Source organism: Triturus cristatus, chromosome 3_1 (assembly GCF_964204655.1).
Source record: "Triturus cristatus chromosome 3_1, aTriCri1.1, whole genome shotgun sequence".
NCBI lineage: Eukaryota > Metazoa > Chordata > Amphibia > Caudata > Salamandridae > Triturus > Triturus cristatus.
The window spans coordinates 1,172,296,430-1,172,323,186 of NC_140583.1; the positions used below are offsets into that span (position 1 = coordinate 1,172,296,430).

General features: G+C 46.4%; 2 protein-coding genes across 3 annotated transcripts in view; one reads left to right on the top strand and one right to left on the bottom strand.

Moving 5' to 3' along the window:
- ROBO3 (roundabout guidance receptor 3) overlaps window positions 1-26,757 on the bottom strand; it is a 1,168,980-nt gene that overhangs the window by 549,598 nt on the left and 592,625 nt on the right. The gene's annotated exons all lie outside the window — the stretch shown is intronic.
- Window positions 18,048-26,757, top strand: part of LOC146861725 (uncharacterized) — a 422,385-nt gene continuing 413,675 nt past the window's right edge. For both annotated transcript variants that reach the window (XM_085646099.1, XM_085646101.1), the window contains exon 1: window positions 18,048-18,140. The gene's annotated coding sequence lies outside the window, so the exon portion shown is untranslated. The remainder of the gene's footprint in view (window positions 18,141-26,757) is intronic.

Sequence of the window (26,757 nt, forward strand, 5' to 3'; positions counted from 1 at the left end):
ACAAATTGACTTTCTGGTCAAGCTAAAACAAATGCTGAAAGAGGGAAAGATAACGATTTTTTAACGGTGGCTCTAAATGGCCATCATTTTAAGTAAAAAAGAGCATCCTTTTATGTAGAAAACTGTTGCTCGAGTGTAAACAGACTTATATCAATAATGTGAGGCAGCCACTAAACTGTATCTATCAATGGCACTCTTTTTTATGCAGTTTTTAGACTGTGCTGCCTTTCATAAATGAGTGAAAAAATATTTCACAAATGAAACATTATTTTGGTTCATCTAGCTTATGTTATGAACATGAGTTAGTCATCCCATTTATTTATAAACATCTTTTCTTTCAAAAAAGAGCAAATACTTTGCGCTAGGAAAAGTCAATTATTTGGTGAAAACAAATCCATCAATTCACTTTCTGGTCAAGAAAAACAAATGCTGAAGGAGAAATCGATTTTTTTAAATGGTAACTCTAAATGGCCATCTTTTAAAATAAAAAAGAGCATCCTTTTATGTAGAAAACTGTTGCTCGATTTTAAACAAACTTGTATCAATAACGTGAGGCGGACACTAAGCTGTATCCATCAATGGCACTCTCTTTTATGCAGTTTTAGACTGTGGTTCCTTCCATAAATGAGTGAAACAATATTTTAGAAATTAAACATTATTTTGGTTCATCTAGCTTATGTTATGTGCATGAGTTTAGGAAGCAAAAGCCATCGCCGACATCGCCATCGCCATCCCGGACGGATACAAGATCACCCGCAGGGACCGCGCCAACCAGAATGGAGGAGGCATCGCCATCGTCCACAAGAACACCATCCGCGTCACGACCAACTCCGAAGACACCCTCACAGCCGCCGAACACCTGCACTTCCAGATCCACACCGATCCCAAGACCACCCTCGGAGGCACCCTCATCTACAGACCCCCGGGACCTCGCACACAATTCAGCGAAGACATCGCCGACTTCATCAGCCCGCACGCCCTCCCCTCCGCTGACTACATCCTCCTCGGGGACCTCAACTTCCACCTGGAGAACAACAACGACCGCAACACCACCACCCTGCTGGACAACCTCGCCAACCTCGGACTCAAGCAACTGGTGACCACCCCCACCCACTACGCCGGCCACACGCTTGACCCCGTCTTCACCTCCAGCAAGGACATCACCTTCAGCCACGCCACCGGACTCCACTGGACAGACCACAGCTGCGTCCACTTCAGCTTCAGAAGGACCACGACTCACCACCACCCGCAACTGGTCCCCCGCAGAAGCTGGAACAAGATCACTGCCGACCAGCTCACCACATCCCTGAGCCAGAACCCCCCCCGCCAGATCAGCGAACCCCAACCAGGCCGCCAACAACCTCACGAGATGGATCAGCAACTGCGCAGACGACCTCGCTCCACTGAAGACCCCCCCCGCCAGACCCGGCACCAAGAAAGCATCTTGGTTTACCGACGAACTCAAGAGCTCCAAGAAGAACTGCCGGGCCCTCGAGAAAGCCTGGCGCAGAGACCCAACTACAGACAACATGTCCACCGTCAAGCTCGCCACTCGAAGACATCACCAGCTGATCCACGCCACCAAGAAATCCGCATTCAAGGAACGACTGGACAACAACGCCCGCAACAGCAAGGAACTCTTCAACATCGTCAAAGAGCTCCCGAACCCCAGCGCCGGAAACAACGACATCACGCCCTCGCAAGACCTCTGCAACTCGCTCGCCTCGTTCTTCCACAGCAAGATCGCAGACATACACAACAGTTTCAGCACACAGCCAACGCACCCTACGACCGGAACAATGCCCCCCACCACCACCCTCCGCGCCTGGACCCCGGTCAACACCGAAGACACCATCCGCACGATGAACTCCATCCACTCAGGATCTCCAACCGACCCCTGCCCTCACCACGTCTTCAACAAGGCCGACTCCGTCATCGCACCCCACCTGCGGGACATCATCAACGCCTCCTTCGACACCGCCACCTTCCCAGAGAGCTGGAAGCACACCAAACTCAGCGCCCTACTGAAGAAACCATCAGCGGACCCCACCGACCTCAAAAACTACCGCCCCATCTCGCTCCTTCCTTTCCCGGCCAAAGTCATCGAGAAGACCGTCAACAGACAACTAGCCGCCTTCCTCGAGACGAACGGATCCCTCGACCACTCGCAGTCCGGCTTCCGGGCCAACCACAGCACCGAGACCGCCCTCATCGCAGCCACCAACGACATCCGAGCTTTGCTCGACAACGGGGAAACAACAGCCCTCATCCTCCTGGACCTCTCCGCGGTGTTCGACACGGTCTGCCACCGCACCCTAGTGCAGCGCCTCAACAACATCGGTATCCAGGAGAAGGCACTGGAATGGATCATCTCCTTCCTCGCCGGAAGAACACAGAGTCCGCCTACCCCCATTCAGATCCGTAGCCACCGAAGTCATCTGCGGCGTACCACAAGGATCATCACTCAGCCCCACCCTCTTCAACGTCTACATGAGCCCCCTCGCAGCCATCGCACGCCAACACAACCTCAACATCATCTCCTACGCCGACGACACCCAGCTGATCCTCTCCCTCACCAACGACCCCGCCACCGCCAGAACCAACCTACACGAAGGGATGAAAGACGTAGCCGAGTGGATGACGAACAGCCGCCTAAAACTGAACTCAGACAAGACGGAAGTCCTCATCCTGGGATCATCACCCTCCGCCTGGGACGACTCCTGGTGGCCCCCTGCCCTTGGCAGCGCACCCAAACCAACAGCCCACGCACGCAACCTGGGCTTCGTCCTGGACTCCTCCCTCTCCATGACCAGACAAGTCAACGCAGTCTCCGCATCATGCTTCAACATCCTACGCATGCTACGTAAGATCTTCCGGTGGATCCCCACCGAAACCAGGAAGACGGTCACCCAGGCCCTCGTCACCAGCCGACTGGACTACGGCAACTCCCTCTACGCCGGAACCACAGCCAAACTCCAGAAACGACTCCAGCGCATCCAGAACGCCTCAGCACGCCTCATCCTGGACATTCCACGACACAGCCACATCTCCGTACACCTGAGAAACCTGCACTGGCTCCCCGTCAGCAAGAGAATCACGTTCCGACTCCTCACCCACGCACACAAAGCTCTCCACAACCAAGGCCCAAGATACCTCAACGACCGCTTGACCTTCTACACTCCCACCCGCCAGCTTCGATCAACCAGCCACGCCCTCGCCGCCGTCCCCCGCATCCGAAGAGCCACAACAGGAGGAAGATCCTTCTCCTACCTGGCTGCCAAGACGTAGAACTTCCTCCCCATCCACCTCCGCCTGACCCAAGACCACCTCTCCTTCAGGAAGCAACTCAAGACCTGGCTGTTCGAGCAGTAGCGGACCCCCCTCCCCCAAGCGCCTTGAGACCCTCCGGGTGAGTAGCGCGCTATACAAATGCTTGATTGATTGATTGATTGATTGATCTTACGCTGTAACTGCTTTTCTTAAAGACCCCAGTCAAAGCAGGTGCTGTCAGCCAGAAAGGAAACACAAATTCTGGAATACAAATTCTGTCAAATAAAGAAACCATAGTAAAAAGTCATGCAACTTGAAATACCTAAACTGAAAAGCAATAAGCAAACCGGCAGAGTTGCAAAAGGTCAAACTTCTACATACCTGTTTTGGAAACGAAAAGAGGGTCCAAGATCAAACGCTCGCTGAATAGTCAGCGTGTGAGCAGCAAATTTGAAACAGCAGCTATTTAAACATGATGTGTGACTCATTGAAGTTTGGAAATGAAGAGAGGACTGCTGTCTGGTTTGTTTAGGTGCCATGTTTAAATGGAGATAATTTACCGAATGAAATAAAAACGGGAGGCACGTATGTAGCCAATCCATTTATGAAATTCAGTTATTGATGGCAGGCTACATATCTGTAGTTCTGGTCAATGATACTCAATAGTGTAGATAAAATGAGCATAGGTTAACATTAGTCACCATTCAAAGATGGCGCTCATGTAGAGGGACTGAAGAATAAAACTTTATTCGTCTGTATGTCTGAATGTATGTATGTATGTATTGGATTTATAAAGCACAGGAATCACCCCCGAAGGGGTATCTCCGCGCTTCCTTAGCGGGAAAGTCAGATGACCATGTGCAGATAGAAATTACACTCTGAATAGAGCCGTTTTCAGACGTTTCCTAAAGTGTAAAAGATTAGAGCATTTACGCAGGTCCACAGGTAGGGTGTTCCAAAATTTCAAGGCCAGATGGGCAACAGTTTTGCTGCCTGTCCTATGCTTCTTGAATCGGGGAACCACTAACAGCCTTTTCCCTTCCGACCTGAGATGACGATTGGGACAGTAGACTTTGAATTTTTCCGCCAGATAGCTGGGGCTCGTGCCATACAGAGCTTTATGGGTGAGGGAGCCAAGCTTGAAATTAATTCTTTGGCGGATAGGGAGCCAGTAAAGCTGTTTTAATAAAGGGCCTGCCGAGGTACGAGGAAGTTTTTTAGAGCCAGGCGCGCGGCCACGTTTTCAACAATCTGCAGTCTGCTGAGAAGAGACTCATTAGCGGATGCCAGCTGAGCATTGCAGTAGTCCATGCGGCCAATAATCATTGCCTGAATCAAGGTTCTTCGCACAGAGAGTGGAAACCAGCGAAACACTCTTCGCAGGAGGCTTAAGGTATGGTAACAGGTCCCCGTTGTGGTCAGAACTTGGTCCTTCATGGATAGCAAAACATCTACGGGTGACCCCAAATTGTTTGCCACAGAGGTTGGAGCGGGGGCTGGACCTAATGTAGCAGGCCACCAAGTGGGGGACCAGACGGCCTGAGCTGTACCAAACAGCAGGATTTCCATCTTAGACGCATTTAACTGGAGATAATGCTCAGTCATCCATTCGGATATAGCTAACATACCCTTAGCAAAACGCTGCTCAATATCCTCAGAGTCCTTATCAAAGGTCAGAAGCAGCTGGGTATCATCAGCGTAAGAGAAAGGGGTAAAACCGTGTTTCCTGATAACCTTGGCCAGGGGCCCGCATAGATATTAAATAAAGTCTGGCTTAGACAAGAGCCATGGGGCACCCCCTTAGTAAGTTTCAAGGTTTGGGAACGGAAAGTGCCCAAGATGATGGTCTGAGTGCGCTGGTCGAGGAAACTGATGAGCCAGTTGAGTGCCTGTCCTTGCAGCCCGGCCTCTCTCAGTTGAAAAATCAGTTTCTGATGAGAGATCGTGTCAAAGGCTGCTCTCAGATCCAATAAGATCAGTATCACTGCTTTGTCATCCAGAGCCATTTTGATATGATCCGTGACCCCAATAAGGGTTGTCTCTGTGGAATGGTAGGGTCTAAACCCAGATTGTGAAGGATCCAAAATAGTATGGTTATCAAGATAATCCATTAGCTGAGTGTTGGCATAGCGCTCCACTATTTTACTCATCAACGGGAGGAGCGAGATGGGGTGGTAATTTGAGAGCGTGTCATCAGATAGCTGATCTTTTTTCTTGATGGGAATTACTTGAGCGGATTTCCAGTCCAATGGTAAAATAACTTCACGTAAGGAGGTATTCAAGATCTCCGTAATAGGGGCGGCTAGAAGAGGGGCAAGCTGGGCATATGTTCTTGAGCACAATGATTAAGTTAGAAAGTCGTGCCTGATCTTACCTAGCAGAAATATTCAAGGTTCAGATATATGGGAAATTATAGAATGGAAAGCATTTACCACCACCAAAAGAGTAAGTTTAGACAGAGTACTTGCTGGTACATTGTAACAACAATATCAGTGGTGGAAACGAGACATTATGGCAAAATGGTGCTGTTCATACATTTAGGCAAAAAATTACAGATGGATTTTTGCATATGATCTCAGAAAACTATTATCAATCTTGAGGACATTTTGCAACACAGCAATGTACTATACTGACACATCATGTATACAGATATGACTTAAACACTATGGTACTAAACATTTATAAGGTTACAAAAATGACATAAAAGCACTTAATACGTTCGGTCAAAGCAGAACATATGATAGGTATGAGTATATCTTGCATTGTCTTACTCATAAGCACAGGTAATGGGTTCCATGAGTTGTAAATAAAGACAAAACATGCGTAAATGACTGCTATATATGTATATATCTCAGTCTGTATACTGTCTGTACAGATTTAATATAGCTACAGAATGCAAGCTAATGTATGCCATTCGGTAGCTAGATTCAGACCTCTTTTGATGTTATCAGTCTGCTTTCTTTCAGAGTAAGTATATTATCTATATTTGCCTGTCTCTTGGTTGCTTTCACAACTTCAATGACCCACCATACCATTTATTTTTTTGAGTGGCCACATTTGAGGTAATGCTCCACTAAGGGAGCAGTCTCTTCTTTGCATCTGATCCGTGATTGATGTTGCAGGATGCATTTCTTTACAATCTGTGTGGTTTTCCCAATGTAGTGTAGCCCACAAGGACATTTAATACAATACATGACATTGGGCGTGTTACAATTAGAAAACATTTTCATCGTAATGTCAACACCATTGATGTGGCAAGTCTTAGTTGATTGTGTGGCGCCACATCCTATGCACATATTGCATTTGTAATGTCCCACAAGTGGGATTATTTGTCTCATATTATTTACTGTGTTGGTGTCAGTATGTTCATAGGCATGCAATAAGCGGTCCCGAAGATTTGAACCTCTTTTAAAAGAGAACATAGGATTAGACTGTAACTCAGGTAAACTTTTTAGGAGCGTCTAATGTTTATTCACAATCTTTTTGATAATATTGGAATGGGATCCAAAGGTTGACACACATATTAGTTGGGGATGTTGCTGCCGTTCTTTGACTTCTAACAACGCTTCTCGGTTGTTATACCAGGCACGTTTTAGTGATTTAAAAAAAAAATATGGCTGGATAGCCATGTGCTTTCAACTTTCTTTCTTTCTTTCTTTCTTTCTTTCTTTCTTTCTTTCTTTCTTTCTTTCTTTCTTTCTTTCTCTAAAATGATGGCCATTTAGAGTCACCGTTAAAAAATCGTTATCTTTCCCTCCTTCAGCATTTGTTTGAGCTTGACCAGAAAGTTAATTTGTGGATTACTTTTCCCAATGATTGACTTTTCCTAGTGCAAAGTAAGTGCTGATTAATTCATCTTCTCTTTATTGCTTGCTTTCCTTTCTGGGCGATAAGGTTGGTTTGATTCATCTCTTGGGACGTATGCCATTTCTCTCATGCCTTAAACTATATTAAGGCTGACTGTACACTGATGAGACACACTTTTTTAGATATTCCTACACACGGGTGTTAGTTTTTAACACTAAACTGATTTAGCATCAGATACCACACTTTAATTGTTGGTTACTTGTCGTGTATATACAGGGGTCTTATTTATCAACAAAAGTAAAGTCCTCAGGATGGTATAACGGACAAAGACAACATTGGACCAAAACGTCGACTTTTACACCTATTGCTTATTTTATTGAACTACAGGCAATTTTGGTATTGTGTAAACTCTTCAGTTTGCCTATAAATACTTTGAGAAAAGGTGTTCACAACTGTAACTATGAAGATTATTTAACCCTATGTATTGCTTTTCTTCTGGTTACATTGTGTTGATTTCTTGATTATGTACCCTTTACAACTAATTAATTTTTTAAAAATATTAAACTTAGTTTCAGAATATCTACACCCATGTTGTTCTCATTTCTGTATTTCTATAATAATGTTTGATTCATTGATAAATTAACAAAATTGTTTTTGGAGTAATCCAACTGGAAGCGATTTTAACAGAGCTTACCTGATTAAAATTTCTCAATTGCTATAAATATATATGTGAACTAATCCCTTGTAGGCACAGCTACCTTTACTGACTGGGCAGATATGTCACAGAATAGAAGTGTGTGTGTAACCTGATCGAGCATCAGTTGGATTGTTGCAGCATTGACTAGACCATCATCCTGCAAAAGCCATTTTGTGGATGAGTTGCCTCAAGAGTTTATTAGTAGCAAGTTAATTTGTCGCATGCCCCAACTAATGCGGTGATGCACTCACCTTATGGCAACCTAGAAATACGGCGCTAGTGTTCAGAGCGTTGGATACCATAGAGAACTCCGGCTGTAGCGGTCACACGCACACCTCTAGTTTAGCTGTTGATGCCCCGCTTACTTACCGGTAATCTTCATTACTCCGAGTATAGTCTTCCACGCCACATGACTAACTAAGTCAGCTTCAGCTCCACACCAGAACTCTCCAAAGCAAAAGTTAGCCTCCCATCCCTTCCCAATATGGCCGACCTATATACCCCATGACCACTATAAGAGGCGGGCCGGCCCAACCCTTCAGCCTGAAACTACCAAGCCCAAACATGAAGCCGATAGCCAGACAGGGAGGGAGGGACGGAAACTCATGTGGCAAGGAAGACTATACTCGGAGTAATGAAGATTACTGGTAAGTAACCGGGGCATTACCTCCTAGTAAGTCTTCCTCGCCACATGACTAATGAAGTGAGCACATACCCAAGCCAAAAGGCTTCATGGTACACAAGTAACCACCCCGAAGACGGAACATGATAACCAAACACAACTTTAATCCATCCTATAAAGAAAGTACAGAATAAAACACAGCCCAGCCAAGGGACCAATCAAGGGACAGCAAACCCTGCACTAAGAACAGACCCCGCAAAACCCCCAGGTGGAGAACCACCCAGGACCACCCGGTAGTGCTCCATGAACATGTGCGGAGACGACCAAATTGCCGCACTGCAGATCTCTTCAGTGGACACACCCTTAAAAGAGGCCGATGACACAGAAATGCTCCGGGTGGAACGACCCTGGACATCCCCCGGGAGGTCAGAACCCTGAGACTCGTAGGCTAGCAGGATAGCCTGCTTCAGCCAGCGACTCAAAGTGGACACAGAGGGCTTGTGCCCAGAATGCACCAGACCAAAGGTAACGAACAAACTGTCACATTGACAAAATGAGGACGTGCGGTCCAGGTAAACCTCCACCGCATGATGGACATCCAGCACGGACAGGGAGGCATCCACCTCAGGGGAAAACGAAGGCAAGGACACCTCACAAGAACTGTTAACATGGGAGGGGATCTTTGGCAGAAAACGAGGGTCATGTCACAGGACCAGACGGCCTGGCAAATCCCGCAAGAAAGGAGAATATCGAAGAAAAGACCCCAGCTCGCCCATCCGGCCAGCAGAGACAATGGCCACCAAGAAGACCCTCTTGAAGGTGAGGAATTTAAGATCCACAGACTGTATGGGCTCAAAGGTGGGACCCTGCAGGGCCCTCGGGACCAAAGGAAGATCCCAAGGAGGGACCAGGCAAACAGCCAGAGGCTGCCGCAGGAAACAGCTCTGCAGCAAGCGAGCCACCAAGGAATCCAGCCTATCCAGGTCCGGACTGCGGAAAGCCCGCAGGGCAGCCCACTGAGCCCTCAGAGTGGAGGGAGCCAACCCCAGGGAAAAACCCTCTGCAAGGAAATCCAGAACCCTCATGGGGTCCAGCGACACAGGGTCAGAACCCTGCAGCCGGTACCAACGGGAAAAGGAGGACCAGTGACGGGAATAGGACAGCAAGATTGATGACCTACGGGAACCCTGCAGCAAGGCAACCACCCCCGGAGAACACCCCTGAGCTAACAAGGTCACCCGCTCAACAGCTAAGCCTGCAGATGGAGCCGGCGCAACACTGCCCAGGGGAGCGGAGGACCCTGCAACGGGAACGGGGGATCCGGAATCGGCCAATAGTCCCGAACAGCCAGCTCGCACAGGAGAGGATACCAGGAGCGGCGAACCCAACCGGGAACCACCAAGAGTACCAGGGCCCTGTCCAGACAGACCTTGCAGGGGACCCGAGGTATCAAAGAAAAGGAGGAAAGACATACAGGAGACCCCGAGGTCAAGGGAAAGACAGAGCATCCACCCTCCAAACCGCTGGACACGGATGGAGAGCGCGGAAGCAAGGCAGGAGAGCATTGCCCATCTCTGCTAACAGGTACACTTGGAGAAGGCAAAACAGGTCCACCACACGCCGAAAGACCGAAGGTGTCAGGGAGATGGCAGACAACAGAGGGAACACCCGACTGAGATGGTCTGCCACCACATTCTCCGACCCCTGGAGAAAAACTGCCCTGAGAGACAAAACCGTCCCCTCCGCCCACGACAACAGATCCCGGGACAGCAACCACAGGGAGTGCACCAGGCAACCCCCCTGGTGGTTGATGTAACCCCTCACCAATTGGTTGTCTGTCTGAACCAAGACGTGTTGACCCTGGAGAGAGGGAGCAAACTCCCGGCAAGCCAGTTGGACAGCCTTCATCTAGCGGAAGTGGTGGAGCAGTGTGACAGAAGAGTGCCCTAACGACCCTGAACCGACCAGGACCCCAAGGTTGGCCCCCAGCCGAGGTGACTGGGATCGATTGTGAGCACCCGGGATGGGGAGACCAGGAAAGGGAGACCCTCCGAGAGGTGGGAGTCCACCAACCACCAGCCCAGGTCAGACCGAATCTGAGGGGACAAGAGGACCGAAACCTCGTAGTCCACGGAGCAGGGATCCCAGAGAGACGGTGATTTACCAAGGGGTACAGGTGGAGGCGGGCCCAGGGGAGAACATTGATGGTGGCAGCCATTAACCCGTGAACCCTCAACCACAGACTCACAGGAGCAGACTCCCGCCCCAGAAGAGCCCCCAGATCCCAACACAAGACATTGCGGCATTCCAGGGGCAAGAACACCTTCCCCAGGAGCAGGTCCAAACGGCCCCCAATGAAGACCAAGTCCTGGGTGGGAGTGAGGTGGGACTTCCTCAGGTTGATCAGGAAGCCGTGGGCAGAGAGAACCTCGCAGATCCTCCTGACGTGCAGCATCCCTTTTGAGAAAGAAGAGGCAGATATTAACCAGTCATCCAGGTAAGGAGACACCCTGATTCCCTCCCGGTGGAGAATGCCCACCAAGGATGCCAGAATCTTGGTGAACACCCTCGGGGCAGATAATAAACCAAAAGGAAGTACCTGGAACTGGTAGTGGCTGTCCCCCACGCAGAACCGGAGAAAAGGCTGAGAAGCCAGGTGGACCGGCACATGGAGGTATGCATCCAACAGGTCCAGCAAAGCAACCACCTCCCCCTGGACCAGCAGCGGCAGAATCTCCTGCAGAGAAAGCATCTTGAACTTAGTGTGAGGAATGAAAGAATTCACCCACTTCAAGTCCAAGACAGGCCGAAATTCCCCAGACACATTCCTTACCAGGAACAGGATGGAATAGACGCCGCAACCTCTCTGAGACGGTGGAACAGGCCGGATGGCCACCTTGACGAGTAGGTCCTGGATGCCGGCGAGCATGGCCACCCGTCTGACCAAAGAGGAAGGCAACGGTGTAGCGCAGAAGGCATCCGGAGGAGGGGAGCTGAAGGTGATGAACAGACCCTCTCTCACGATCCGAAGTGCCCAAAGGTCCGAGACAGAGGATTCCCATGCCGGAAGGAAGTGGCGGAGACGTCCGCCCACCGGGAAATCACCCGGCGGGGCCTGCAGATAGTCAGGACTTGGGTGCAGAGATGGAAGCCGCAGGCTGAGACTGGGACTTGGTGAAGAAAGGGGTGCCCCGGCCGCGACCCCCACCTCGAAAGGGCCCACCGCCCCTAGCTGTGGACGAGGTGGAAAACGCCCTCATGGGGCGCAGGAAGCGTGCCTTGGAAGACCTGAGTGGAGCCAGCAGTTTCCGGTCCTCACCCGACTTCTTCACCAGGTCCTCTAAAGATGACCCGAACAGCTTCGTCCCTGAGAAGGGTATCTTCATCGGCAATGCCTTCTGGGAAGCCTCCACCTTCCAGTGGCGTACCAGATCTGTCGCCGGGCCTGAATAGCGGCCAGCCGTGGCAGAGGCCCCCAAGGTGTCGAAGGAAATGTCCGACGAGCTGAGTCTGCTGCTCCATCAGAGCCAGGGTAGGAACCACATCCGCCCCCTGGTCCAGTAGCTCCGCCAAGGACTGAGAATCCTTTAACAAGGACTGCACTGTGTAAGACAGAATGAAAAAATTGGCCGCCGGGTAGGACCGCTTGGCCGCGGCCTCCATCCGCCTGGCAACGCGGTCCGATGGTGAGATGCCCTCGGAAATAATGGATCCCTGCGAGGACAGCCCTGCCATGAGAGAGTCCACCTTCACAGAGGGAGGGAAATCCTTGGCAAAGTCATGGATGGTGTAGCGTTTCGCCAGGTACCTCGGGAAGGCTTGTTTATCTCTATTCACTCCCCCCTCAATCACCTTTTTAACGGAGGAAGGAAGAGACAGTGACTCCAGCTCCTTGCGTTGGTACTGTAAGAAAAAGTCCTCTGAGAACTCCTCTGCCGCTGGAGCCGGAAAAGCCAAGTTCTGCTTGATGTGCAAGAGCACATCCTGCAACTCCTGACCCTGGATATCCTCCTCCTCCCCCTCAGCATCAGAAACCAGAGGGGGGTCCATGCGAGGACACTTAGGGGAAGAGGGACCCTGCCCACCTTCGAGCTGTGCAAAGGCAGCCGCCACCGCAGCCTGGATCATTTCCTGAATTGACTGCAAGGAAACAGCCTCAGCAGGAGCCTGGGAGCCTGAACCTGCCCCCACTGCGGCATCCCCCTGTTCCAGGTCCAGAAGAAGGAACACAGCAAAAGTGCAGCCTTAAAGACAAGCAGCAGACACAGTAAAAATCAGCCAAGACTGAACACAGAGGCGGCGAACAATATGTAGGCTGAAATGGGCGGACCAGCTGCCGTAGACCGACAACACCTGCCAGCGCGGGAACGTGCACCCGACCCCACCCCTAGAGGACTGGCCCGAGAAGCAGACGCCACACAAAACAATCACCCGGACCGCGCGGAAGGCAGAGAGCCCGTGAACTGTGGAAACCTGGAAGCGGCAGGACTCAAACTGAATACCCTCGCCTTACACCATAGAGTCCGGACCCCGACCTCCCCAAGCCGGTAAGTGCAGGGAAAAACAGCCGCACACCACCGCCCGCTGCAGTGCCTCGATGGGCAGGTGGGCAGCACAAATCAGTGTAAACCAGCACTGAAGCGCCTGGCACAGAGCATCTACGTGGCCCGAACCAAAACAGCGGGGCCCCTGACCGGGTCCAAAGTAGGAAACTATTGCCGGCCAAACAAGTGGGGGCGCGGCAAAGACACACAGAATGCCGGCCCCAACCCTAAATCAAGGCCCCACCATTGCCAGGACGCCCCCCCCCCCAGAGGAAGCGGGAGACACGGGGAAAGCCGACCGCCGACATAGCACAGCACCCTGCTGACGTGGACGGTGAACCAAGGAAGCCCAAACTGAGTCCCAGGCCACCCCGGCAGCCCCCCCTGTTAACCCTTGACTCGCTAAAGCAGAGCCTAACCGGCCCAAACACACCGAGGGAAGGAAGGGGGGAAGAGGTCCAAGATCCTAGGGTCCGCTAGAGCAGAACCACCAATCCCAGACCCACGTACCTGTTACGGCAGGAACCACTTACCTGACGGCGCATCTGGAGACTAATCGTGCGCAGAAACAAAAAGACAGGCTGAAGGGTTGGGCCGGCCCGCCTCTTATAGTGGTCATGGGGTATATGGGTCAGCCATATTGGGAAGGGATCGGAGGCATAGGAGGCTAACATTTGCTTTGGAGGGTTCTGGTGTGGCGCTGAAGCTCACTTCGTTAGTCATTTGGCGGGGAAGACTTACGAGGAGGTAATGCTCTAGTATTCAGACTGTACGCACATACATTCCACAGTGCATTCAGTAGCCAATTTTACGGTGATGCGCACATCTTGGTTAATTAACATTACGTAACGTTTGTGTGTATCATACTCCTACTTTTGTCAGGACGCGCTTCCTGCGCCAGGTTGATGCGCACACCTCAGTTGATTTAAGTGAAATGTTTTAGTGTTGCACTGGTGAGTCAAGAATTTTGTTGTAGATGTTTGAATTGTAGTAGTATGCATGGTGATTGTAGGCGTGGTAATCGCATTTACAATGTGCCCTTTTGAATGTGCTTTGTGATGACATGCATGGTAATGGGGTGCATGGTAGTGAGTTATGCGTGGTAGTGTCTGAGTTGTGAAGGCATGCTTGGTAAATTAATGTGTTGTTCCATCATACAACCATTAAATGCATTGACAGACTCCAGTAATGGGGTTATAGACAGGATGCTTCAGACCATGATCTCGATCTGATTAAGTTGGGTATCTATACGTTTGGAACCACAAATATTACAAAAAGGTGCGGTTGAGTATCAGCCATAATCCTGTAAATTAAGCTTTGGAAAATATGGTTAATACCATATTTTTCTTTTTATGCACCAATCTCTGACTCACCAGGAACCCCATAATACGTACAAGACATGTTAAGTGCTCTGTTGCATCTTGCTGGGGATAAAAAAAATGGGGCGATCGGCTAGATTGCAGCCTTTTAAAATCTTGGTTCAAGCATAATTGTGGGAATCTGTCCAAATTCAAATACCTGTAGTTAGCCTCATGGGCGGTGGCGCATACAAATGAACTGCAAACCCTAAGGAATATTGAAGCCAGCCTACATCTCCCGGTGATCAAGAAAGATGTTGTGAATTGGTATGGACTGATGTGCCATGCTGAGGACCTGGAGCTGTCACCGTCCTACAAGATTTGGAAAAAATGCTTGCCCAGCGACCAGTTGGAAACATTATGGCAAATCTTTTTGCACTTTACATTATGTGTCCAGTTCTGCTGCGCTTAAAAGTAAAAATGTGTTTACATTACACAGCGCTCACTGGACTCCGTATAAGCTCTCGAAGATCTGTGGTATGCCTGAAAAGTGCAACTTGTTCAGGGCAGATGATCTTCACATGTTCCTGGAATGCCCTGGATTGGAAGTATTCTTGGGAGTTCGAAGTTCAGCTATATCGGAAATTATCAACAAAAATATCAAGGTAATCACCCATCTGGTTTTGTTTTGGATAACCATAGCACTGGAGGAAGAACCTACTACCTGGAAGAGAAGGAACATCGTTTTTTATTTGATAATAACAACGAGGCATGTTATTTGTAAAAAAAAAGGAGTGACGACTCCCTTAAGTTAGAAAACAGGTTGGTGAAAGTAAACAAAATCTATTTAATGGATTTAGGGAAGCGAGAGGGCAAGAGTAAAGCTGAGTTCTGGTTCCCGGTGGTAGAATGGTTGTGAAATAGACATGAAGAGGTCCTGTGATTAAGAACACCACTTGTATACTCCTTTCCTCTCTGGTTCGAAGCTGAGCAATGCCCTAAGACCCTGCGCGAAAAGTAATGACCCCTTTCTTCACCTTGGTTGGGTGTAGGAGTTTGTGCGGCTACTATTGATGATTGGGTCAAGTGGGTTTGGTGATGAGAACTAAAAAAAAAAAGAAGAAAAACAATTTAAGCAAGAAGAGGTATAGTTCATCCAAATACAGTGGATAGTTTAGGAAGTATTGGGAACACCAGAGTCAACCATGTTTTATTTGCTTACTGAGAAAAGGTACTATATTGTGGTGCTAAACCAGATTTCAACCTTCTTCATTAAATGTTAGCAATAATTGACCTGAATGCATATTTATATGTAAATTGATAGCACAAACCTAGCTGCAATGGAACACATAATATATGTAGAGGGACTATTCACTCATAGTTGAGGGGGGTTCTTCATGATCCACAATTACGCGGATTAAAGGTAGAATTCTTTTCAATGGCAGGTGAGTTATTCCTTAAATTGCTTTATTCTCGTGTCTTCTCAGAAATGGAGCACTAAAGGTGTAATTCTAGTTTGTTGCTGGTATTTTTTCTAGATCATAAGTTGAAAATGCTTGTCTTTGACCTTTTCTTTATTGCACCTTTTATTTTCAAGCATGGCTATGTGTTGACTTTGCAACCTCAGATGGCGAGATTTCAGAAATGTAGTTTTGGCTTCTTAGTACTTACAGCACTATAGGTGAGGAATGTGGGCTTAAAGATGATTCATGCCTGAAAACTGCTTTGAAGAGAGGGTTTGCTTGTCGGAGATGGGATTGGTGGAATCATTATCTCTGACTATTTAATGAGGTGAGGTCTGATGGAGAGGAGTCTCTCAATGATAAATCCAAGTGACTTTGAAATTGCCTAAGCTGTTGAGCTCTCAAGGCAGTGTTGGTGAACTGCCATTAAACCCAAGCATGTATGGAGCTAAATGCAATATTGATGATGTAGGCCCTGCTGTGTTTCAGCTTTAAGGAGGCAGGTACTCAATATTTAGGTTTGAATGAGGGGAATACAATTTACACATCTGCTAGTGTTGTTTGGTGAATTTTTCATGTAGAGATAATTATCATCATTGCATTGGCGGAAGCTGTTGTTGCAATTGGCCTATAGTAATCAGAGAGGCTTCATGCACAGGGGGAAGGCAACTGGAGAAATAATGGATCACCAAGGGAATTCTGCACATCCTGTAGGATTTCATCGACTGAATTGATTTCAATTATTGAAACCCTGCTTGGTTATTTAACAGTGCTTTGTAGTCGATGGATTTGTAGGTCTCTAACAAATCAGAAGAGGCAGTGGTCACTACGGTCAATAATGAGGGCATTTGGGACATGGATGGTAGTTGTCTCTATCCTACAGCCTAGTCTGAATTTCCATCCATAGTAATAAAGTAGGCACTGGAGTTGATTGTTTATGTAGTTCAACAGCAATTGCTTTTTCTTACATTTTACTTGAAGGAGGATAAGTGTGTGGTGGAGTGATAACTGGCAATTTGGTTTGTATCAAGATTCGTCTTCTCAAGTAGCATGGAGATTGTTGTATCTTATATTCAATGCAATGCATCTTTCCTAGTTCATGGTCCTTGCTGCTCAGCCAGTGTGGATGTTGTAGAATGTTGGTATGAGTGGTGAGGTCACAGAGTGTTGGGATGCCTGGGGAGTGTCATTTGAGAGTATGGGCTGAGCAGCTAGGGAGCTGCTCCTGGTGGGGTTTACACCTTAATCTACAGGACTCTTGATTACTTGATTATTACCATCTACAACCCATCTTCAATAAATATAATCTTCCTCATCTGCACCTCGGCTTCAATGGACTTATATTATATTACCACATTTGACGACGATTTGAATAACCTACATGTGTCTCCTGAAGGACTATTTAAATCTGAAAATTCCTGAAGTAACTACAAGGCAAGAACTTCATTTTAAAGGTATGAACTTCATTTTAAAGGCATACTGGCACCCTGTGAGTCCCACCAGTGACCTACCATCGGTCGCCCACAACGCTTTCTTGCCAGTTCCTGCCTTCTTTATACTACCCTTCCTTCGTCCTCCTGCCTACTTGCCCTGTTGCCTGTACATTACGCTTCTTCCTGCCTGCCGCAAGCTGCCATGGAAGGCACTACCTGTTTCAAATTGGAAGAGCGTCAAGGGCTACTACTACTTCTACTTTATTCTATTCCACGACTGGCAGAACCTGTGCTGAGACTGCTGTTTTCTGCCGTCAGATGGTCTCTACACCTGGTGTTTCCAGTGCTTCATCCTCATGCTACCTACTGTCACAGAGTTTCGTTTTCTCTGCTCCTGTCTTCATTGTGAGGATTTCTACATTTATCTACATTGTGGGAGAGTGCCTGCTGTGAACTGCCTTTTGATGGGTACCATGCGTGAGCAGGAGCGTATGTGAGACTTGCTCTGTAGATCATTTTTCCCTTCGTGGTTTGAGACTTGGGCGGTGAGTTTATAATTTATTGATTTCCAAAAAAATATTTTTCTGTTCCACTTTTCAATGACAGTTTAACTGTCCTTCCATACTTTTGAACGTTGCTCGAGCGCACACAGAGCCGCTTGCGTTCTTCCCTTCATTCCTGTTTTTTTGCCTCGCATGATTCATGTTCTTTGTGACGTCTCCTCTACTTAGCTGCTTTCCTGCATCCGGATTTCCAGCATGCATCGACATGCCTGGAGCCATCCGGCAAGGCGTCACGCTACGTGCCTCCATCTTGTTTGGCATCACCGGAGCACAATAACCAAAGGTGCTTTAGAACTTCCTATTTGCCGGTGTCTTTCTGCCAACCACATTTCCTTCTCTTTAAAGGTCGTGTGAGGTTCTCCATTTTAACAATTTTCCTGACGCATGTTTTTCTTTCATTTAAGGACTTTGAAACCACTTTTGCATCATCGCTTTTCACGCAGGTACGGTTTTCTTTTCTGCTGCCATTCAACGCTCTCTTTCCTACGTTGCAGCCCTCTGATAACATGCTATTTCAGTGTTCGAAGACATCGGTGCGCTGACTTCACTGCAAGATCGGTTTTCTATTTTTGACAAACTTCTCTGCTTTTGAAACTAACTTGTCTCCTTTTCAGTTTACTCGGCACTCTTCATGCTGTGCCATCCTTTTCTTTTCCTGCTGTGTTTTCAGGTCTTCGCACACAGCGTGAAGGTTTTCCACTTTTCTCTGAACCATATTACAAACTTGAATTTGCTTGGTTTATCAAGGTATTTTGCGGAGACATTTCTTTGCCAATGTTTTTTTTAAACAATTCATTCACTTTCTGCTTTCAGTATGTTACATTATTTTATGCAAGTTGCATATTCCAATTTTTCTCTGTTCGAATGAGTTAATTAATTTTAATGCTACATTATGTAATTTGTCACCTACATTTCCTGTTTTATTATCATTAATGTACCTTGCTTCCAAGTTTTACAGAGACATGTGAGTTTTAATGGTCTTGTGACCATGTGTCTTTAATTGTCACCTTCGTTTCTGTTTATTTTACATTACCTAGCATATAGTTGCTTTGCTTGAAAGTTTTTTAGGGATCCTTTATCTGAATTGAAGTGTGTATGATGTTACAGCCTATTGGTTATGTGACTTTAATTGTCACCTTACATTTAAAGTTTTAAGGGTTTCCTTCATCTGAATTGAAGTGTGTATGATGTTATAGCTTATTAGCTATGTGACTTGCCATCTTAACACTTTTGTGGACTCATCGCTTACATTGTTGAATATGTTACTTACATATTTTTAGTGCACGTTATTTTTACTTTATATGTTTAGATTGTAAAATTCCTTTGCTTGGGATCTTCCTTGAAAATTACCTAATGAGTTTTGTCATGTATCAGTTTTCAATTTTGCGCAAAAGTCTTCTGTGGATTTGACATTTGAGGTCTCGCTCAAATTTCCCTTTGTCTATACTCCTAGCGGGTGTTCTTTTCACCATTCTCCTTTAGAGATCTTCTTTGTTTAATTGTTGGGAGTATCTCTTGTCTTTTTTGACTGTTGTTTCCACCTTTTAATATTTTGTTCTCAGTTTAAATTCATACTTGTCTGGCCAACTGGTGGGATGGTGACTCCGAACGTTGTTTCTTTTGGTGTATGCACTTTGCATCCTTTATACTTATTTTTCATTGTGCCCTTAAAAAGGGGAAGATGTGTGTGTTCTACTTATTGTCCTGGTGCCTTGAAAAAGGGAAGAGGTGTGTGTCTTCTGTCACTTTCATTTGGTTCCTCTCTACTATGTCTTCTCTTTCATTACTGCGTTTTGTGTCACTCTCATCTTACTATTTCTCCTTTATCTCTGTAGGGTTCCTTCCTTAGCATTTCATTCCATACGATTTATGGCATATCTTCATTGAATGTTTTGTGTGCCTTTCTAGCTTCCTTTATGGTGTTTCGTAGCTTCTGATTATATTGTTACCAAAATTATTGATATGCCTATTTATAGATTTAGTATTCATGTATTGTTATTGATATGATTATTACATTTACTTCTTGATGTATCATTCTGTTGTTATTCACAATGCATCTTTCCTAGTTCATGGTCCTTGCTGCTCAGCCAGTGTGGATGTTGTAGAATGTTGGTGTGAGTGGTGGGGTCACAGAGTGTTGGGATGCCTGGGGAGTGTCAGTTGAGCGTATGGGCTAAGCAGCTAGGGAGCTGCTCCTGATGGGGCTTTCGCCTTAATCTACAGGACTCTTGATTACTTGATTATTACCATCTACAATCCATCTTCAATAACTATCATCTTCTTTATCTACACCTCGGCTTCAATGGACTTATATTATATTACCACAGACATCTGTCCAGTTTGGAGCATAACCGGAAGATGCTTTGGACAGGCTAAGCATTGAATATTTTCTAGGGAAGATATGGTTTATTCAGAAAGGAAATTCGTGAATGATGCTGAGTTTAGTGTGGATGAGAGTTTTGAAAGTCATCCATTTTGGAGTGTCACTTTGAAGAATCCATGGGATGATAGTAGACAGCTTAGTCTGACTATCGTAAAAAATACGATACCATAGCACAAATGTTATCTGAAGACTAATCCTAGAAGTGACATCTCCAAAATATAATATAAGGTTTACGAATTTTGGATGCATTAAATTGGGCTGGCAGTGTTCAGATGTCAATGATAACAGATTCTGTTTGGACTGAAATGCATGACTCTGAGAATGTTTCTTGCACATCCAATGTTCTTTATGTATTCGTCATTAATTAATTAAAAATGTGAACTAAAAATGCAAAGAATGTTTTGTTTCCCTACCATTCATGCCGATCTGTGAAAAATGTACGTTCTAATTCTTTTTTATGAGAAATAGTCCTATGTGAAAACCTTTTTAACCATATCTTCTTAGTACCATGAAACAAAAGCGTATTTTAGCAAGTATAGAACAAAAAACAATGTTTTTTTCTTTTGTTATTACTTTTTGTATGTTTGACAGAAGTGATTTCAATCTGGCTCCTGGTAAGATCAGTTTTCTGACTTGTAAGTACTTTTGTTCTATTCAGCTTGTTTCAGTGCCACGGCTGAAAAAACATAAGAGATTTAAAGAACCAAAGAGTAGAAGTACTTCTAACTGAGTTTCTGTATTATGTAGTAGGGATTAGATTGTGCAGTGGCAACTGGCAGCGCCCACTGACAGAATTATAGTTATGACTTGTTACGAGGGCCAGGTTGTTTCCTGATGGGACCGTTCCACCTCTTTTGCAGAGCCTGGACACTGGGACAAAGTGACTTCACGTTTCCATGTTTTTCCACCCTGTATGTGTGTGTGCAGAACCAATATTTAACACGTTTCCTTGCATTGTGCCCCAAACTCTTGGGTTTTGCAATGTTTAGAATTAAAACAAGTGACGCAGATCCAGTGCTTAAATTGTGCCGGTGCTTTCCGGTGCTCAGCACCGGCACTTATTTTACCGGGCCGGGTCTAAACAAATTTTCTCCTTCCTCGGTAATTATTAAAAATAAACTCCTGCCCTCCTTCTGTGGCTGCCTGGTATGTCCTCGGCAGTCCCTCCCTAGTCCAGGCATATTGAAGGAGCGTCGTCATCACGTTAGTGATGTATGTCGCGCCTGCCTTTCACTGAACATTTCTTTATTTCTGACCTTTGGAGAATGGCTGAGCCGGAGGGCGGGCTTTTGCTGAGCTGAGGCAAGGCAGGCTTGAAGTGTGCAGGACTGCCAATTAAAGTTTTACAGTATCCCAACGTCCATCAGAAGTGAATATGTACGAGCCCCTATCAATGCAGGTATAATTTTCATAGATATATTTTACTTGCTTCATAAAGCAACAAGAGCTGTTCCAAAAATAAATATCGGGCATTGAGGCCTGTTCTATTAGCTCCTGTCTCCTGTGCTGACTGAGGGCCTGGCTTCAGATTTATTGCCTTGTAAAATCTGTAGGAAGGTTGTCAGAGGCTGCTTTTCTCGAGTCTCATCGTTTTGGTTTGCTAGCATTTAGCAGCATGCTATGAAAAGGAAATCCTTTAGATATATTTTTCTTTCCTGCCTTTCTGAAATTGAAAAAGAGTGGGTAGCATGCATTTTTATAAGCACTGACTTGGATCTGTCTCTAATTCTGCATTTGATGTGCTCATGGCGCACCACTAACTAGGGTGTGCACTTGCTGCTCTGCCCTCATTAGTCTAAGTCAGTTTGTGTTGGTCCGCGCCTAAAATGTTTCTTTTGGTGGCTTTAAAACGTTGAAAGCTTATTTCTATGCCTGTAGGCTATGTTAATCTAAACAAAGATGATCGAATGCGCACCATTCTAATTAATTTATTCTTCTTTGCTTGAAATTAATTTGACATTTGTATGCAGCCTGTGCTTGCGTGTTCTGCCCCTCTAACACACTTGTATAAAATCAACAAATCTGGAAAGTTTGGCTAGTGTAATTATAACTGCCTCATCGATCGTTTGCACCCAGGAAAGTTTAAGCAGAATAAACAACATGATGTCACATGTAAGGTGATTTGGTAACATCAAGTCCACAAGTGGTAATTCACATTTGGAGTTATGGACTAACAGACTGTCATTGCTTATCATCATTGCATGTATAAAAATGTTTTTTCATCAACAAATGATCAATGCTATGTAGAATATCTAAATTGAAAAAATATGTTATGTTGTATAACCAAAAATGTGGAAATCATTACTATTAGCAAGTTGTTGGGAGGGTAGGCCACGTGATATAATGGGATTGGTATTTTTGAAGACACGTGTTGTTGAATGTGTTGTTAGAAGCCAGGGGTTAATTAGTAGGTGTGGGTAGGTTCACAGAGGGGTAGGATGTAGTGATTTATGGGACTTGTATTTTTCTTGAGAGCACATGGACCTGAACGGGCAGGTAGAAACATTTGGTTAATCGGTAGGGTAATAGTAGTGTCTGGTCATGCTGCATGAGCTACAAAGGTGAGGATCGCGTGGTAGATGCGAATTGAGCACTTTCACACAGAAGATGTGGAAAGCGGTTAGAGTAAATACACTGTGAGATGGAGAGTGCAGGTACACAAGAAAGCTCAGTTCATTTTGGTTGTGACTATGTCTTATTACTCTAAAGTCAGTTTTTATTCAGTTGATTGTGAACACAATGGGTGTGATTTCACGGGCGAAGCACTCAGTCAGGTTGCATGTGAACACGGATGTAGAAGATAGAAGGAGGGTACACTTTGGGAGAGTTTCTAAATATGTTTTTATGGGCACACTTTGCATGAGTTTAAACATGTTCTTGAGGAGGACAATGTAGATCAATGAAAGAGTGTTGCCTACAATATGGTAGGAGTTTACACATAGCGTAATGAGTTTAAAACTAATTTCTACGCATATTGGTCTGAACAAAAAACAAATGGTAATTGTTTTAATTTATAGTCACCCCTGAAGAAGGGCTATTCGAGCCCCAAAATCCATTGGGTAGAACATGATAATACTGCCAAGGATGAACTATGTATTTCTGCGTGCCCTAGAGAAAGGCCTGGATAGGCATAGCTGTTGCAAGAGAAGAAATGGAAAACATATATAACCTTACATGTGAATGGAGTGAGCAATGAATGAAAATACACACTGGATCAAATGGAATGAAACTGTTAACAATTAACAAGCCTATGGTATGTTTGTCAACATTAACGAATTACGCTGTGCGTCTGGCATAGGAGCGTAATCACGTTCCAGTATTGTTGATTTAGGCTATATTTGGCACATAAGCATATAGCTATGGGCTCACTTTTTATCTTTTCTTCTTTTTTAATACATTAGGATGCAAATATGGGTCTACAATGCCGGGAGAATGTTGGATACTTTTGTCCTTTTGCTGGGACAGGAGATATCTACGCTATAAAAGAGCACATTAGCATGGCTGTTTAGATCGCTATCGGGCTAACACTGGCATATGTGATATCTTGGCAGGTAAACATTGTGTGACCATTGTCTCTGCAAGTGTGTCCTTTCATTTCATTTCCCCTAAATTCAATTTAGATGAAAGAACACTACAGGTAAAACTGATTGATGCAAACATACATGCCTGTTGATTAAAGTGTCCAAACGCAAAATCAGCAATAGTAAACTGCGGAAACCATTGTCTGTCTCCTTAATTAAATCTACTTATGGTAAAATGCCACCCTGACCCACTACACTGTATGTAATTGTCTTATTATAGGATGGAAAGGGTTAACTATTTTGAAAAAAAGAATTATCATTTAGGAGCTAAATTGAAAGAGTCATTCATACATGACTTTTTCATTCTTCCACTCCTGTTGCCTCTTGAGGACTAAAGAGTCATTCATGTTGTTCAAAGGATTCGGTGCACACTTGTTAAAATGTAGAATGTTTAGGATGCACTATACAGGCAGACCTGTGCAAGCATGCCTGAAGTGGACAAATTGTAAAATGAAGCGTAATTTAAAAGATATGACATTGTTTCTATCTTCACATGGAGTTAGTTAATCTGGGATGTATTTTTCTATACTCAAGTCAATGTGAGTGGTTGAATTAACGAGTTTGTAAGTGAATGTGTTGGCAGCGCCGGCTTTAGCACTCATTGCAAAAATCTCTTTTGGCGGCGCACGCACCAAGCTCGAGGAGGTGGGAGTGAGCACCATGTTCATATACCCTGTAAAAGAACTAGGCCTTAGAACTAACAATCGTTACAACAAACAATTGATGGACGGAATGCTGACAATGCTGACATTCTCCCCCAGTCAAGAGATCTGGGTTAAATCCATCGTTCTTTTGCCCACTACACCACCCCAGTTTAGACATGGCCATAAGCAAATCAGTCTTGACCCTGTGCCTCATGGGAACAGTCCAGCCCGAACTGCCAAGCCATGTCTTCCCTGGACCGGAATCAAGCATCCTAGGACCGGTTTCTGGCTATCAGCCGTCATCAGCCAGGATAGCTTGACTCCAGTGGCGTAGTGAGCACGGGTCCCACGTCTGGGAATACCCATCCCACTTAGGGCGAAAAGCGTTACAACAAACAATTGATGGACGGAATGCTGACAATGCAGACATTCTCCCCCAGTCAAGAGATCTGGGTTAAATCCATCGTTCTTTTGCCCACTACACCACCCCAGTTTAGACATGGCCATATGCAAATCAGTCTTGACCCTGTGCCTCATGGGAACAGTCCAGCCCGAACTGCCAAGCCATGTCTTCCCTGGACCGGAATCAAGCATCCTAGGACCGGTTTCTGGCTATCAGCCGTCATCAGCCAGGATAGCTTGACTCCAGTGGCGTAGTGAGCACGGGTCCCACGTCTGCGAATACCCATCCCACTTAGGGCGAAAAGCGTTACAACAAACAATTGATGGACGGAATGCTGACAATGCAGACATTCTCCCCCAGTCAAGAGATCTGGGTTAAATCCATCGTTCTTTTGCCCACTACACCACCCCAGTTTAGACATGGCCATATGCAAATCAGTCTTGACCCTGTGCCTCATGGGAACAGTCCAGCCCGAACTGCCAAGCCATGTCTTCCCTGGACCGGAATCAAGCATCCTAGGACCGGTTTCTGGCTATCAGCCATCATCAGCCAGGATAGCTTGACTCCAGTGGCGTAGTGAGCACGGGTCCCACGTCTGGGAATACCCATCCCACTTAGGGCGAAAAGCGTTACAACAAACAATCGATGGACGGAATGCTGACAATGCAGACATTCTCCCCCAGTCAAGAGATCTGGGTTAAATCCATCGTTCTTTTGCCCACTACACCACCCCAGCTTAGACATGGCCATATGCAAATCAGTCTTGACCCTGTGCCTCATGGGAACAGTCCAGCCCGAACTGCCAAGCCATGTCTTCCCTGGACCGGAATCAAGCATCCTAGGACCGGTTTCTGGCTATCAGCCGTCATCAGCCAGGATAGCTTGACTCCAGTGGCGTAGTGAGCACGGGTCCCACGTCTGGGAATACCCATCCCACTTAGGGCGAAAAGCGTTACAACAAACAATTGATGGACGGAATGCTGACAATGCAGACATTCTCCCCCAGTCAAGAGATCTGGGTTAAATCCATCGTTCTTTTGCCCACTACACCACCCCAGTTTAGACATGGCCATATGCAAATCAGTCTTGACCCTGTGCCTCATGGGAACAGTCCAGCCCGAACTGCCAAGCCATGTCTTCCCTGGACCGGAATCAAGCATCCTAGGACCGGTTTCTGGCTATCAGCCGTCATCAGCCAGGATAGCTTGACTCCAGTGGCGTAGTGAGCACGGGTCCCACGTCTGGGAATACCCATCCCACTTAGGGCGAAAAGCGTTACAACAAACAATTGATGGACGGAATGCTGACAATGCAGACATTCTCCCCCAGTCAAGAGATCTGGGTTAAATCCATCGTTCTTTTGCCCACTACACCACCCCAGTTTAGACATGGCCATATGCAAATCAGTCTTGACCCTGTGCCTCATGGGAACAGTCCAGCCCGAACTGCCAAGCCATGTCTTCCCTGGACCGGAATCAAGCATCCTAGGACCGGTTTCTGGCTATCAGCCGTCATCAGCCAGGATAGCTTGACTCCAGTCAAGAGAACCCAGATCTCTTGACTGGGGGAGAATGTCTGCATTGTCAGCATTCCGTTCATCATTTGTTTGTTGTAACGCTTTTCGCCCTGAGTGGGATGGGTATGCCCAGACGTGGGTCCCGTGCTCACTACGTCACTGGAGTCAAGCTATCCTGGCTGATGACGGCTGATAGCCAGAAACCGGTCCTAGGATGCTTAATTCCAGTCCAGGGAAGACATGGCTTGGCAGTTCGGGCTGGACTGTTCCCATGAGGCACAGGGTCAAGACTGATTTGCATATGGCCATGTCTGAACTGGGGTGGCGTAGTGGGCAAAAGAAAGATGGATTTAACCCAGATCTCTTGACTGGGGGAGAATGTCTGCATTGTCAGCATTCCGTCCATCATTTGTTTGTTGTAACGCTTTTCGCCCTGAGTGGGATGGGTATGCCCAGACGTGGGTCCCGTGCTCACTACGCCACTGGAGTCAAGCTATCCTGGCTGATGACGGCTGATAGCCAGAAACCGGTCC